Source organism: Camponotus vicinus, unplaced genomic scaffold (assembly GCF_025532165.1).
Source record: "Camponotus vicinus isolate PSW18456_S1 unplaced genomic scaffold, iyCamVici1.0 SCAF_6, whole genome shotgun sequence".
In the NCBI taxonomy this organism is placed as follows: Eukaryota; Metazoa; Arthropoda; class Insecta; order Hymenoptera; family Formicidae; genus Camponotus; species Camponotus vicinus.
In genome coordinates this window covers 11,143,856-11,159,748 of record NW_028141978.1, presented here as the reverse complement: position 1 = coordinate 11,159,748, position 15,893 = coordinate 11,143,856, and the positions used below count along the sequence as shown (strand labels likewise).

General features: G+C 34.4%; 1 protein-coding gene across 5 annotated transcripts in view; it reads left to right on the top strand.

Moving 5' to 3' along the window:
- The window catches only part of LOC145973805 (uncharacterized), a 254,234-nt gene that overhangs the window by 26,645 nt on the left and 211,696 nt on the right, over positions 1-15,893 (top strand). The window contains exon 1 of one of the 5 annotated variants that reach the window (XM_083103377.1): positions 13,067-13,155. The exons of the other annotated variants lie outside the window; for them this stretch is intronic. The gene's annotated coding sequence lies outside the window, so the exon portion shown is untranslated. Of the gene's footprint in view, positions 1-13,066; positions 13,156-15,893 lie in introns of those variants that run through there. 5 annotated transcript variants of the gene reach the window in all.

The window sequence follows — 15,893 nt, the reverse complement described above, 5'->3', positions numbered from 1 at the left end:
TGAAAAATATTATATAAGAATATTATATAAGAATAAAAATATTATAAGAAACGTTTAACTTCTAGAATAAAAATATTATAAGAAACGTTTAATTTCTAGAATGTATCTGCGTCTATTTTATTTCTTATAATCGTATATTTATGTAATCGAAGAAACGTTTATTGAAAACGTATATAATTTATGAGAAAAATCTCATTTATAAATGTTTACAAAATTCTATTCTATAAATGGTATAATCTAAGTCTATAAAACGTTAATAAATTATTGCACGAATAATATATACACACCTGATTTTACAACTAAAATATTATACGACTAATAAACATTTTATTATTATATATATTTAACTCAAAATATGGTCAAATATAGAATAGAATTTTGTAAACATTTATAAATGAGATTTTTCTCATAAATTATATACGTTTTCAATAAACGTTTCTTCGATTACATAAATATACGATTATAAGAAATAAAATAGACGCAGATACATTCTGGAAATTAAACGTTTCTTTTCATATTCTTATATAATATTTTTCAACGCATAAAATCCGTTTTGTTTTATGCAAACGTAATAAAAACGGATATCATTATCGTATATTATACGATTGTATAAAAACCATAAAAATTAAAACATTTATCTGATATACTTATACCACATTTATACTAACTTTACGTTTAATAAATGTTTAATATTCCATCATGTGTTTATTGGGTTAGTACACTAAATGAATAATTTTCACAATCAATTTCTCATTAAAATCTTGATTATACAACAAGAGATTAAGGAGTTGTATAGCATATAATGTAAGGAATAAATTTTTTCTGCTATATCGAATATTATCTTCTAAAGTAGCATCGCGAAATTGTTTAATTTGATCATCTTTCATGCTAATCGAAGTTTCGCAATACAAATGGTAGTTTCAAAAGGAAATTCCATAATCCAATATTCCTGACAGACCTCACATGCACGCGGCGATTATCGGTTCGAGCTAAGCTTAGGTTTTAGCCTAAGGGGCAACGATCGTTACGTAACGTAGCTTGTTTAAACGTGAGCATCATTATCGCTATCCCGAATACCGGCCAGGGCATCGTACGTACGTATCAGAGGACGGGGGGTGGGCGAGGGCGAGGGGCACTCTATTATAGCGCGCTATGGAGATTTGTGCGCGAGTGACGTTCGCCCCGAGTTTCCAGATCGTTTCGAGCCACTTATGGCATCTCGTGCTCTAGCTCTCGCTCACGAACGCGGTGCTCTTTCGTCTCCGATCAAAGAGAGAAGGAGAAAGAGAGAGAGAGAGAGAGAGAATCCAACGTGAAGCTCTATATACATGTACATAACAGGCAGAGTCGTATCGTGTCATTCTGAATTATTGCCTCGGGCGCGCCTTTGTCGCAGATGCAGAGAGTGCGAAAAGATCGTGAAATATTTCACGGGAGAAGGGGTGATGTATCGAGAGCCTGCTCCTCCCGATAATGTGCGCTCTAGCGTAGAGAAATTCGTTCTCTCGCGCGAGAAATCTCATTTCTGCCGGATTTGCGTAGCGCGCGACGTATGTCGCGCGATTTCACCTGAATTATGACGACGTCGTCTGAACGGTGCTTGAGAATATCGTCGTTTAATCTTTTAACCTTCGACGCGACAATTTGTAGAAATACGACCGTGCATAGAGTGTCTATTCTTCGTCAAACGATCACAAAATCGTGTAAAAGTTACATTTAATTTTTAAACAGTTGAATTTTTTATTCGAAGAAGAGCTAAAGTGAAAATGTTCATAATTTTGTCAATCAACAAAGATATAATTCTGTTGAGTTTTTACATTTTATACATGTTTTGTCTCGAATACAGAATTATGTCGACGTTACTTTGACTTTTACTTATGGTTATACATCGGTCTTCATCTCTTGTGAGATTCGCTACTAGTGCTCATCGTCTTCCGCAGTCCAATTGCCACTCGAGAATGCAAGTTGCAGGCATTCGCGCGATCAATGATAGGTACTCGCAAGGGGACCGCCGCGAGCAATCTTATTGCCCGTTCGGAGCGACCATTATCATCGTTATACTTCGATGTAAAGGAACCCGAGGCATTGTGATATATATATATATATATATATATATATATATATATATATATATATATATATATTGTTGCGTCCGCGGAACGATATTTATCGAACGCGCGCGACATAAACGATCGGCACACGCTAATTACGCGGCACCCGCGCACTCGTAAATAATGACACGGTTTAAAAGATTAAGAGAACTTTAATAACAGAACACAGAACTCAGAGAACACACAATAACGATATTAATAAGCCGCGGATCGAAACGCGTCCGTACAGCTCGACAGCTATTTTCCGACTCGACTGTCATTCGACAAATCAATATTCTTCTTGACAACGAGATCTTCCTTGCTTTCCAAAGCTGACTCGACCGCTAATTGAACCAGGGACGTAACACGGACGTAACAATATATATATATACACACACAGAGTGTCAGGGCAATCTCTTCCCAAAAAAAAGCTCTTGTAGCTTATCTCGAGAGTTTTCCAAAACATTATAATAAAGTAATTTTTCATCGAGTACTTTTCGAGTTATGAGGCTTAAAATAATTTCTTAATTTTTACATAAATCTTAAAATATCTAGTAAAATATTCATTCAAAAAAAATATGTAATTGTTAATTGCAAATTACATATTTTTTCTTCGAAACAATTATGTGTTTTCTTTACACCAATTGATTCCTATCATTATTTTGTATATAAAAGTATAGGTAAAAGATAATCGAAAAATGAATATTTTACTAGATATTTTATGGTTTATGTAAAATTAAGAGATTATTTCAAAATACTTTATTATAGTGTTTTGAAAAGCTCTCGAGGTAAGCTACAAGAGCTTTTTTTGGGGGAAGAGATGCCCTGACACCCTGTATATATATATATATATATATATATATATATATGTAGATATTCGAGTGATTGCGTAACATCTCTAAGAGCGTATGATGTGTATTTCGATTTCTTATTTTTTAACGATATTTTTCATATAATAAATTGTAACCTTCTTACTTAATAAATCGTAAACTTCATCACACACAGTATCGTTATTAAAATCTCCTGCTATACATGTATGTTTTTACTCCTGGTACGAATATTGTTATACTATTGTTATTGGTTTGCATGTTTTTTTTATTTATTTCAAATTGTATAGTTTCCAATATGCGATTGCTCAATGTGTTGTTAACCCTCTATTAAATCGTATTGCCTTTATACAGGCTATTCAAATGTATATAATAAATTGTGATTTTTATTATCAAAAACTGATCAATTGTAGAATTTTTCATAGTATAAACAAATAAATGCAGTTATAGTGAACACATATAACAATACCTTTTATTTAGAATGAAACGCAAACATGTATCTATTATAAGCGAATTTTTTTTTACATTAAATTCAAATAAAACGATATAAAATGGGAGAATAGGAGATTTTGAAGTGGATTATCGTTAATCCTAAGTTCTCTAAAATTGTGCCAAATTTAATCGCATAAATAACTAGACTAATTGAATTATAGCTATTGTCATTAATATATATTTTATAATATTTATTTATATTTCTGTTAATTTGTATTATAAATCTGAATAGACAATGATAAATTAAATCCTATTATGTGTACTTTTTGTGCGAAATACTTAATATTAAAGAAGAAAACTATACAGGAAGGGAAATTTTATCTTGCAAGTAAATATTTTTAGGAGCATATTCGTGTGAACTGTCTATTACTTTTATATCTCATTATCCATTATAATCATTATCCATTTAATTATGATCTACATAAATGCGATTTTCTATTCGACAAGAAATTATTAATCGGAAATACACATACAGTTCTTTTATAACAGTGCGCGCATCCACCAGTATACGTGTATGATATATACGCGAATATATAAGAATAAAAATATCGCGCGTGCATTGTAGTACACATCGCATAAACTGCAGTCTGGTGAATTCCGATACGGTGCCTCGCGTATCTCCGGGGCGGGCGACGCGCTTGAAATATGCACGAAACGTAAGTATGAAACGCGCGGTATATCGTATTGCGGCGCCTTTTGTTTTATGCAGAGAATGGTTTCGTCCCCGCGAGTCGCCGACGTCCGGCCGGCGTGGGTGGGCGGCGGTGCATCTCGTAACATCGGGTGACGTCGCGTTTCCCCGCGATAACGCCAGCGAATTATCTTTCCCGGCCACCCTGTCGCGGAGAACCGCGACTTTTTTTTACGCCTGCGACTGCGATGTGACGGCATTAATAAGTAACATTAATAAGAACGGTCACAATGGCGAAAGAAATTACAACATGGTTTCCTACTGGATAAAAGTTGAGAGATAGAAGAGACGACGTTGTTCCGCACGGAGGAAAGAGTGCCATTGTTTCTCTGCTATATAAATTAGCCAAAGTATCTCTAGAGCAAAGTTTATATCGACGATTCTTTCATAGTGAAAATTGAATGAATACTCCTATTCATCTATCACAGCTTTTACATTTGCTCTCTGTTTCTCTCTCTCTTAATTATTTTTGGAATTAAATATTTACAATTAAAGTTAATATAAAATTAGTAGGAAATTTAAGTTTTATTGTTGGCTTATATATTTTTTTTTTTCATAAAAATAGTGTACCGGAAGTTTTTAATTTTATTTTATTAATTTTATTAAATACAATTTTTATTAATTTTAAATAAATGTACACAAAGTATGTGCATTTAGAGAAATTTGATTCAAAGCTTTCCATTTACCGGCACATCGGCTATCAATTCCTAAACATTGCGGCACGGAGTGAAAACGGCGGCAGCGAATGCTTCCTCGCGCGAGCTCCCCGCGAGCTCTCGACTCCGCTCCACGGCCAATTCCCGGATTAGTCGCGGCCGAATTAATCCCCCGTTCGCGAAGTATGCACGAACGATTCGATCAGCGATGCGAGATCCCGAAATCTCTCCGTGGCAGAGTTCGTGCTTTCGACGTCCACGCTGGCAAGGGTCGGCTCGGTGGCCTGGGATCGGGGCGCGCAGGAGGTGGAGGTGGAGGTCGACGAACGCGCGCGAGCGCGGTGGGTGCAGGGTTAGCAATGCGTACCTGTCAAGAGCAGAGACTCTGCCCCCTTCCTCCCCCTCTTCCACCACTTCCTCCCACGCTCTCACTCGCTTACCTGCTTGTTCGCATTTCACCTGATTCGCTCATTCGCGTGTCGTTCGAGCGTCCCCCATGTGTTGATACTCGGGTTACGTGTAACCGGTCACTCTTCCTTATCTGGTCCCTCGAAGAGCAAAACGGATCGAGCTGCGATTTATTCGACTGGAAAATCCGTCACTACTCTCTCGTTCCCTTCCTGCATTGTCGGAAAACGACTGCTTCGCAAGCATTTTCGCTTGTTGGCGCGAGTACGAAGGTGAACTGGTAGCGCGCGACTTTATTCGCTTAGAGAAATTAATAACGATCCGAGTTTAATAGCGATCGATATTCCATTGTAATAATGTGCGTGCAAGTTAGTTTTACGAAGGGACGGGGGTGAAATTGGGCGGAAGTGCAACCGAGAATTTTGTATGGTAGATACACACTTATTTTTGCAGGCACAGCGCATAAACAATACGCTGTCATCACCCATAAATCTGATAAATAGTTGAGCGTGATATACGCATAAAAGTCTCTATTCGCATGCAAATTCACGAATGCGAAATATCTCGTACGATATGTAATTTACGCGTGCTCACGTAATCGATTACGCTGTATGTTGTATACGACATTGATCGTCGATTAATTTTTAAAGTGTAATAAAGGAACTCTTTAAAATTTTACGAAAATTTATGTAGATTAAAATTGTGAAATGTATATATATAAAACACGGTATAAAAGTTTATTAATTAATTTATCTATTTAAAATTAATTTGGCGAAATGGTAAATTTGGTATAAATTTTTTAAATAAATCTTCTTTGATATTTATTTAAAATACAATGATCTAAATCAAATCTTTCTAATGGTGTTTCAATAGTAATATCGAATATTATTCGGAAATAATTTCTAATAATAAATTTTTTTTATCTCCAAAAGAAGATCAAATACTTCATCGTTAAAATTAAACGAAGGTTTTGCCGGCAATAAAGTAACACGTCATATGAAACAACTGGCGCCAGCAATAAACTCCGCCGCATACGAGATCACGACGATTTCGCTATTCCCTCGAGGATTTCACGGGCTTTCCCATGACGTCTCACGCTAGAGAAAGAATTAAGTCGCTCACACGAACGTTCGACCGAGGTGAAGGTTGTCCGATAATCCGGTGACGTCTGGTATACGAAACGAGTCAGTTATTGTCTTTACTTCCTAACCGTTCCATTCGGATAAGGTATACCGTAGGCTCAACCGATTTCTTTTCTCGAGAAACATGTCCGTGGAGTTTTACGCGAAAATCTCACACTCGCATTCTGCGAGAAAGCCGTCGACGAGACGAAGAGAAGAGGGACGAACGGAATTGGATGGGAGGTGATGGAACGTCGATGGAGTGAGAGAGAAAGAGAGAGAGAGAGAGAGGCGGTATCGAGAAATTTCTGAAATACCATGGTTCATGAAATGCACTCGCTCTGCATTCGTACTCGGTTTCTTTTCTCCCCCGTGCATTGCATCGATGCTTTCCATTATATGCAAACGAAAAAAAAATTAAATAATTACTTAACCAAAATTTCCCAATTAGAAAAGAACATTTAACTAATTTAATAATTTTTTGCTATTTTTATTATTTCCTTTTGCATTAATAATTCTTGCCATTTATGCAAAAAATCGAATCTCTTACGTTTAATTAAAGATATTTACATAATACATGTAGAAGATAGACTTGAGAGTTGTATTATTAAAAGAAAATTCACTGAAAACATAAAAGTTAAAAATACCGCGTTCAAATATTTCTTTCAGAGACCTGTTAATGAGACCTATTAATTATTGAACTATAAGAAGCTTTTGACACCGGCTTGTGGCTGTCAACGCGTTGTTTGGGGCGCGGCGTCGACATCATCCCATGAGTCTTCTGCGAATTGATACAGACCTAAAGCTGGAGGGGTTTATTAATCTGGGTATTACAAGACTATCGTTCTGTATTCGAGAGAGTTATCAAAGAGGGTATTAAGGGACCGGAGCTAGTCCCTTCCTTTCGCTCTGATAAGTACATTCGCCCTTCATGTTTCTTAAGGCCATGATCTGTGAGTTTTCTCAAATGCTCTAATGCTCAAGAAAGTTATGTAAATAATAAAACTGAAAGAATATTTTTCTGCGTTTATTTATTTATTATCAAGACTAATTAATTATAACATTCGTGTGATAAAGAAATTTCTTTTTTATAATAGCAAACATATATAGTATGATTGCATTGCCTTCAAGATCATTTTAGTCAATAAGTCAACTTTAAATACATGTTTTATGAAGTTTCTTCAGGAATAATATAATTCAAGAATACGCAAAGCTTTTAGTACAACTTGTTGAGAAAGTATTTTTGAGTATATTTCTTGTGTTGAAATTTTTTTTAGTAAAAATTGAATTTTATATTTTATTTCAATTTTTATCAATATTTATTAATATGAAATATTCTTTTACTTGATTACGTTCAATAATTTAAAAAAATCAAAATCAATAAGGAATTATTATTTAAAATTGCACACACACGATATTTATAAATGTTAGTCACTGTTATTGTTTTTTGCAAAATAGTTTACTCGTATTCGTTATTACGTTAAAATTGCTCCCTATGGTTGAAATATACCGAAAATTCGTGTGGTATCGCGGTCTGGCGCGCAGAGAAGAAAAGGGAAAGAAGGAGGAGGAGATCTGGGTGATAGCCTCGAAAGTTTTTCGCACGCGTTCGCACGCACGTTATTGGTAGTTGGAAACGATCCGTCGACACATAGTTGTTGGCGTTCGGTGGTGGACGATAACGGTAATCCAATTTTTCGGAATAATATTTGTCTTGAAGATCAACGACTAACGTCGTGCGATGCTGCTGATGTGTACATATATGCGTGTGTGTATATATGTCGTGTGCGCTGTACGCGGTGCTTCATTCCTATCGTGACATCTTTCATTTTAATTTTTAATCCATTTTCTGATAAAATACTTAAGTCGGAAGATAAAAGTCAATTTAAGAACAAGAATAACAAAATCGTATAAATAAATGTCATAGAAATGTCAGGAAATAAATAATTAAATAATGGTTAAATAATTATAGAGATGAAGATCCAACATTAAAAATTGAATAAATTTGTCAGATAAAACCAAGAATATATATGAATCGAGAATAATTAAATATATTTCTAAACTAATTTAAAAAATGCATTTCCGTTGACGAAAATAATGTAATATTGAATTGCCAAAATAATTAATATGTTGGCATATTTACTATCGCGATGCAAATATAATGAGATTAGAGAGAGTGACATAATGTATATAAATATAAATTTAATTTTAATAATATTCTCTTTTATTGTTACAAGAATGAGGACAATTTTTTAATAGAAGCACGTATATTTTGGAAAAATAGAAAGAATAAGGAAACTCCGTTTTTATAGATATATTATAGAATAACGACAAATTCTCATGATAAAATAAGTTCAATAATATACGTGTAGTTCATAGAAATGCTCTTGGGTATTTTTCTATGGAATATTATTTTATGTAATAGTTCAAAATATTGACAAATTTTATTGATAAAAATTTACCACAAAAACGGAGAAAGATTTGTTACTCGTGACGTAAAAAAGACGTAAAAAAGACATAAAAGGAAATAAATTTACAGATTTTTGTCCAATTAAATCAAAAATAGTTGATCTGCTGTTTTCTTAGTTTGATGCTTTTACAATCTGATATATGGGCATTCTCGGATGCATTTCGTTACCCTATCTCAACAATTTGACAAAGCATTGAGAGGAATAATACACTCCGCTATCAATTTTTTCATGAGATTGAGGATGACGAAAACAAAGATCATTTTTTTAGCGGCTGTAAAAATGTATGTGCATTTAAAACAAAAATTTAAAATCTTATTTTTAATCCACGAGGCATTTTATGTATGTAAATGTAAAATTTATATAATGTTTTATTTTTAATAGAAATTCTTTCAGTTATTAATTACATAAATTGATTGTATATTATCGAGTCTTTTTTAATAGATTTTTAGATTATGTGATCTTTTGTTGTATATCGCTATGGTAATTGTATATCGTTGTACATTGTTCATTATTTATATAGTTTGGCATTTAAAACGAAAATAGTATTAAATATATATTTTTTCAGCAAACGATCGCGGCGAAAAAAATATATGGTACTTTGTCAACGTTCGCTTTCAATACCGATTTCTCGTTTCTCGGTACGCAAACTTCCCGAATAAAATTATCGTTAGGGAATTCGTCAACCGATAGAACCGACGACAAACGGGCAAAGTCGAGCGTCAAGTCAGTTTCTCGTCTTCAGTGAGTTTCCGTGAGTGCGCTACGCGATTTGCATACAAAGACGAGAACTCGACATCCCTTCGCGCCCCGCGACCTTCTACATCAGGCAGAATGAATGTCGTTTTAGCCATTGTTCGTATATCGATTTTAAAGAGACGTTTTTATTGCGAGCGTCATGGAGTCGGCTGCGCCTTTGCGGCATTATTTTATCAATGATATTTCGCCAGGCAAGTTATCCGATAAAATAAAACGAATATTGCGTATATCGATTAGGAAGAATTTTCCACATCAAGCGCACACGTTGCGTTGATATTTTGACAATTCAAATAATGATGAAAAACATTAAAAATTTTAGGTTAAATAATTATTCATTAATATAAATGATTGTAAAAATGTAGTAATTATATATATTTAACATTTATGTAAATTTATATTTATGAAGATTTATTTCGTTATATTCGTTTAATTTTAGTGAAACTTTATTCATGTTTTGTCTCAGGAATTATTTTCGAAATATGGCTTTAGGAAAAGGAAAAGTTTTAACAACTAATGAATGTAAGATGTCGATAAATTTTTTTACTTGTAAACGTGAATAAATATCAAGATTACTGAAATAGCGATGCTAAAATATCATTATCTTATTAATTTATTCGTCGTATCATGCGCGTTAATTTCCTGCCCATTGAATAATTATGTAAGTAGCGTGAATATGCCATGTCCGAATGAATAAGCAATTTCAGGAAAAGCAATTAATACATTAAATTCTCATATTCGCGTATTTCTAGATCGCAATAAAATAAAAAACGTCACTTCTCCCCCTTTTTTTCGCAATTTGAAATTATTTCAAACAATTTATTCAGTAATTCAGTAAAATTTTATGAATTTAAATGGCATTTGACATCTCTTCACAATATGTTACATATTTATAAAAATTAATTATTTTTAATTATCAGCTAATAATTTTCTCTCTGTTATACAAATATGTGAGTTCTTCCTAATGTGAAAAAAAAATTATGGAATTATTCGGGAAAAATGCACAATTAAAGTACGAATATTCGGGAAATCTTTCGGAATCCTTCAGTTCCACTGATACATTCACTTTAACGTTTCTCCAATCTACGGAATCCCTCCGACGCATTCGCGCACCATGTTAGAAACAACCGACTCCTGTACAGTCAGACGAAAAATCGGATCTAAGATACGTGCCTGATCAAGTTCGCGCGCGCATTTTTACAGGTGTACGTGTATCTGTGTATGCGGGAAAAGTCCAGGAAAAGAGAGACCTTCAACGTAGGGAACACCGTCGTGCTGTTCGTAGATTCTCGTGGAACGAAAAGACACGCTCGACTAATTTTCTCGATGCGCTCGACTGGTCGATCGACGTCGATTTCGAGTGGGCGGGAACTCGTAACTTTGGGAGAGAACGCGGTCCGGGAGGATGAAGGAGGCGTTTGAATTCATGACTGTCGTAAATATGTTAATACTTCGTAGCCACCTCCGTCGTTGAGAGGGCGATTTTCGGAGACGTGAGAGGGCATCTTTCTATAGATATTCCTTATACTGAGAGGCACATTGTGAACAGGCGAATTGCATCGTCAATTTAACGCCGTAGAGCATCGAAAACTTCTTATGAAGTTTGGTATTTATTGCTTATTGAAAGCATGCTCGATGATGCGCTCTTCTATTGTCACTTTATGTGACTTTTCGGTAGCACGATACTTCGTGAATGTATTTACGATGCGCTATCAATTGTAACTGAAATGCTGTTATCACATTTTTAAATTATTACGATAAATTGATGAGTAAAAAATAATAAATATCAATACAAATAATTATAATTAAATAGAAATAGATAATGAAAGAATGGTAATAATATAAAACAATTTGTATAATAATTCATCTTAATCGATTGTTTGCATTAATGACGAATTTAGCTTCTAATTGATTTGATATAAATATTCTTTGATTGCTAATAATGCGTTTAATTATTCATCTTTATTGAGTTAATAGCAGCTGATAATGCAAATTACACTGTTATAAATTCGATCATAGGTCCTTAATGAATGTCGATTAGCGTAATCAATCCATCAGATTTATTTTTCCATTTCGTGAGTTCGAATATCCAACATCTATCAGGTCGATTACGTAACGTTATACATTATACCTACTCTATATAATGGTTTTGACGTGGACAATCTAAACTCTCTGGATATGCTTGGAGCTATTCCTAACGATTGATAGAGCTGTAATTGTATTGGCTGTGCCTACAAATAACATGCCTGTACCGCTAATACACTTTAGGACTATGGATTTAATGGCCCGTATTCTGAACGGATCGCTTACAAGAGCAGTAGCAGTTATTAGCGGTAGGTCATTAGACGGTTTGCGAGGCTAACGGCCGACAGGTTCGCTGAACATGGTCGTTTATAATCGTTAGGCTGAGCATTGGTGCTAATCGAATGTCGAGATAATACCTAGCATATCACAGCGAATGAAAAATCTTCGAAATTCGACCAACTGCGCGATTAATTCGATTGTTAGAGATTTCTGATTAATATTGTTATAATAATTACTGCGGAAACACACATATATACATTTATTTATTTATTTATTTCAAGAAGGAATATATTCTATTATTAGTATATGTAATTATGATTCTAATAAACAATAATAGCACATTTTCTCTGCAATAGAGGAACAAACACTCAGAATATTATTCTATTTCCAATATTGTTGTATTTGATTGCGAGTGTAATCATATTAATTATTGGAATATATACTCTATATATTAGGATCATAAATACTTTCAAATTATCGCTCCATCTTCATTAAATTGAAGACATGACTATTCAAACAATATCGTTATACGTTTTACGTAGATTATCTTTCGCACAATTTCCAAGAGACGATTATAAACAAGATGGCGTTAATATAATGAACAACAGTATTATATCTTTAGCATTTAATCAAAGCGCAGTTTGGTCGCCATCTTCGGTCACTGTGTGATGGGTATATCTGTAAAATACCGCCACATCGCCGTAATAATATCGATTTTCCGTAATACGAGATCCCGGCGTCTTTGATATACCTTCTTTTTTTTCTTTCATCCTCCACGATGACGGATCACCCTTTGTAACAACACACCGAGTAAACAACGTTCTTGTTTTTATGCGCATATATGTCCGCGGATGTCGCTCCTATGTATAAAAATAGTGTATGCTTTTATCTTGGCTTTTATCTTGACTACAGTTTGTATCTGAAGTCTTTAAATGCGATTATCGGATAAATATAGACGTTTTTCTTGGATGGAATTAAATAGGCCGCAACATATTAAATGTTACATATATTGAAATAAGTCATCATATACATTTTCGTTCGTTTTCTTTTTAAAAAAGTTGAAATAATTATGTCAAGGACCAATACAAAGTTAGACATGATTGTTCGTTTTAAATGAAGCGAATTATTATCGGAATATAAAAGGGGTCGTGAATATGTTAGTGGGCTCCGAACGTAAACATTACTTGTTTACAATGTCTTATTATTACGAGGTCACTGAACATCGAGAGAGGGTATTGTAAGCTATACGCAAAGAAACCTGGAATTTTACTCAGTTAGTTGTTAGCTTTCGGTTGAGAAAGTTGTGCCGGGGAAGATCGAATAAGTAGCTGCGGAGAGCAATGTAAGTAGCGCAAAGTTGTATTATTACAGACATTTATTATTATTCATACCTAATAGCTCGTATATGTCGGTCGTGAAACTTAATATGTTTTTAATCTTAAAATTAGCTTTTGATAGCTTTTGGCGAGATACATTACAATCTCTATTATTCCTCTATGAAATTTATTCGCGTTACAGAACGGAATATGCTACGATGCAATTAGATAAATTAATCTAAACGTACATCTAAATTACCGTAAACCTAATTAACCTAGCCTAACTCTCATCTACATTACGTGACAGTTAATTACACTCTATCTCTCAAGAATATTAGATTATCAAATTAGATTCCTTTCGAATATAGAATATCTTTTTTTTTCACTTATTGTACAAATATATCTACTTGTTCATATCTCTTCTGTTTGAAAGCTTTTTCGTTTTAAATTTCATAAGTTGAGGTAAAAATTTTTGTATTTATATAGGATCGCGATTACCATTTAAATACGTGTATATATAAACTGAGGCAAGTTGTATGCGAAAGATATATTTAGAAACATACGCAGATACATACGTACATAGAGCAGATTTTCGACGTGGTAGTTCGCGAAAAAGAGGGAATGGCGGAATGTACTCCTACTTCATCTCCATAGCAAATATTGGATCGTCGGATATATACTGAAGATTTTGGATATTGCTAGCACAACATCCTCCGGCGTCGCTTTCGGTGCTCCTTGCGATAGAATCAACAACCTTATAAGGTTGACCTCTTATTTTATTACGCCCAAGTAAGAGCATATCTGAATCGCGCACAATCGCGAATCGACCGCGCGTGAAATGTCTTAAAACTTTCAGCTTCGTACCGTGTAATCCAAAAATTTTCGATTCTAAAATTTTCTACATCGATTCTTCTGCTGAAAAAAAATCATCTCGATATTATTCATAAAATTTTTTAAATGAAAGATGTATTTTGGAGAAATGTGTATTGTTATAGTATTATTATATCAAATTATGAACTGACTGTTTATAAAAAATTATTATGCTGATATGAAATCTATTACGAATATATATATAAGCATATCGAATATTCTAGTTATTTTTAGTTTAGTGATTAATTTAATAATTATTTGCGATATAGTGTTGCTTGATTTGCAACATACTATTGTCGGCTAATTAAGCACTCTCGTTAAAATAATATCTATTTCGCGTGATGCAGTCGCGGCTTAAGTCGAACAATTAATATTTGGCAGACAATTGTATTAGTGTTGGTGCGTTAATTAGCCCAATTTAATAGGAAATGATGCTTGTTAGCGGCTGTGTCGTTGGTAATCGGTTATTTTTTCACGCTTGCACAAATAATATGGTTCGGTATCGAAACAATGATGATCGCGTGCATCGGTCTAGATATAATTATTACCGCCCACAATACCGTTCGCTCGTTACGCATTCATTTACAGCAAGCTGATGTAACGTAATAATGTATATCGTCGATATTGTTTGATCCGTACAATTAATATAAAATTACACTTGCCCCTGTAGTTCGCTTGGCTATTTGCGTGGAATTTATGCCCACGATAACTCGAAGGACTGCTTATGAAACATAATCGAAGCTTTCTCTCAATAGAAATTGTGATAATTTTAATCATCCGTAAGTTGATTGAAAATTTATTATTTCTTTATTTGTTTTCTATTTATAGTTTATATAGTTAGCAAACGATAATTAGATTAATCGTTTTAGAAATTAAAAACTCGAGAATAATTTCGAAACTTTACGCAAATAAAATTATTAGCGTCTCTTTATTTAGACTTTTTTAAATAACATCCATAAATTTTTCTTTACTTTCGTAATTTTCTCCGGCAATTTTGCGACTTTGTTACCCGCGAGATGTGACATATGTGTTACAGCTGAATAAAATCGTTGTCATTATTGAAAGATTTATGGGAAATATGAATCAGAAGGGAATAGATAAATTATGCTCTAGCATTATTCTTCGTTCGCTTCGACATTGAAGATGTGCGAAGCGCTGCAGTTTTCTAATTCTTTTTTTTTCCGGTACGTGACTCGGGAGAGCCCCAGTTTTTTCCTTCGACAGTCGCCTCCACATCCGGAGACCAACACAACCTAAGAAACACCCTTCGTCTCGTGAGTGTCCGATCGCGGCACGTGACACGATGCAGAATGCACTTTCTGTTGGAGCGTGTCTCCCTCCAACAAATTGGAAATTGATTTCTCTCGTAGCCATTGTCCGGTCTTCGCGCCGATTCCGCATGAGTAAATCCCCGGTGCGCAAAACAGTGTCGTCGTTCAAGCTCGATAATTTATCGGCTTTACGGTCGGAATGAAAGCTTCACGTACGCGCGCGTGAGAAGTTGGTGAAACGGCGCAATGTTAGAACTGTCGGGAACTGCATTTATTCTCCAAGAAACGTTCTGTCAGATATTATTCGCCCGTATGTTTGCGTGAAAACGCTTTCATTGAAATATTGCGCGACTGTTTATTTTAACGTTTCCATTGCGGTTATACTCGCAGGAAAACGCATGGTGGAGTGGCATTGACATTTTTGTACGCGAGTAGTAAATATTTGCGGCTGAATATGTGTACGCACAATTACCATTAATTCGAGATTTATCCATCTGTGCATTTCCCCTTGTGAGCTTTAATTTTTTCGATAAATGATTTTTTTTAGATTACGCGAGTCGCCCTTTGTAATGACATTTTATGTAATTTGATATGAAAATAAGTTGCCTTGTAATTTTGAATCT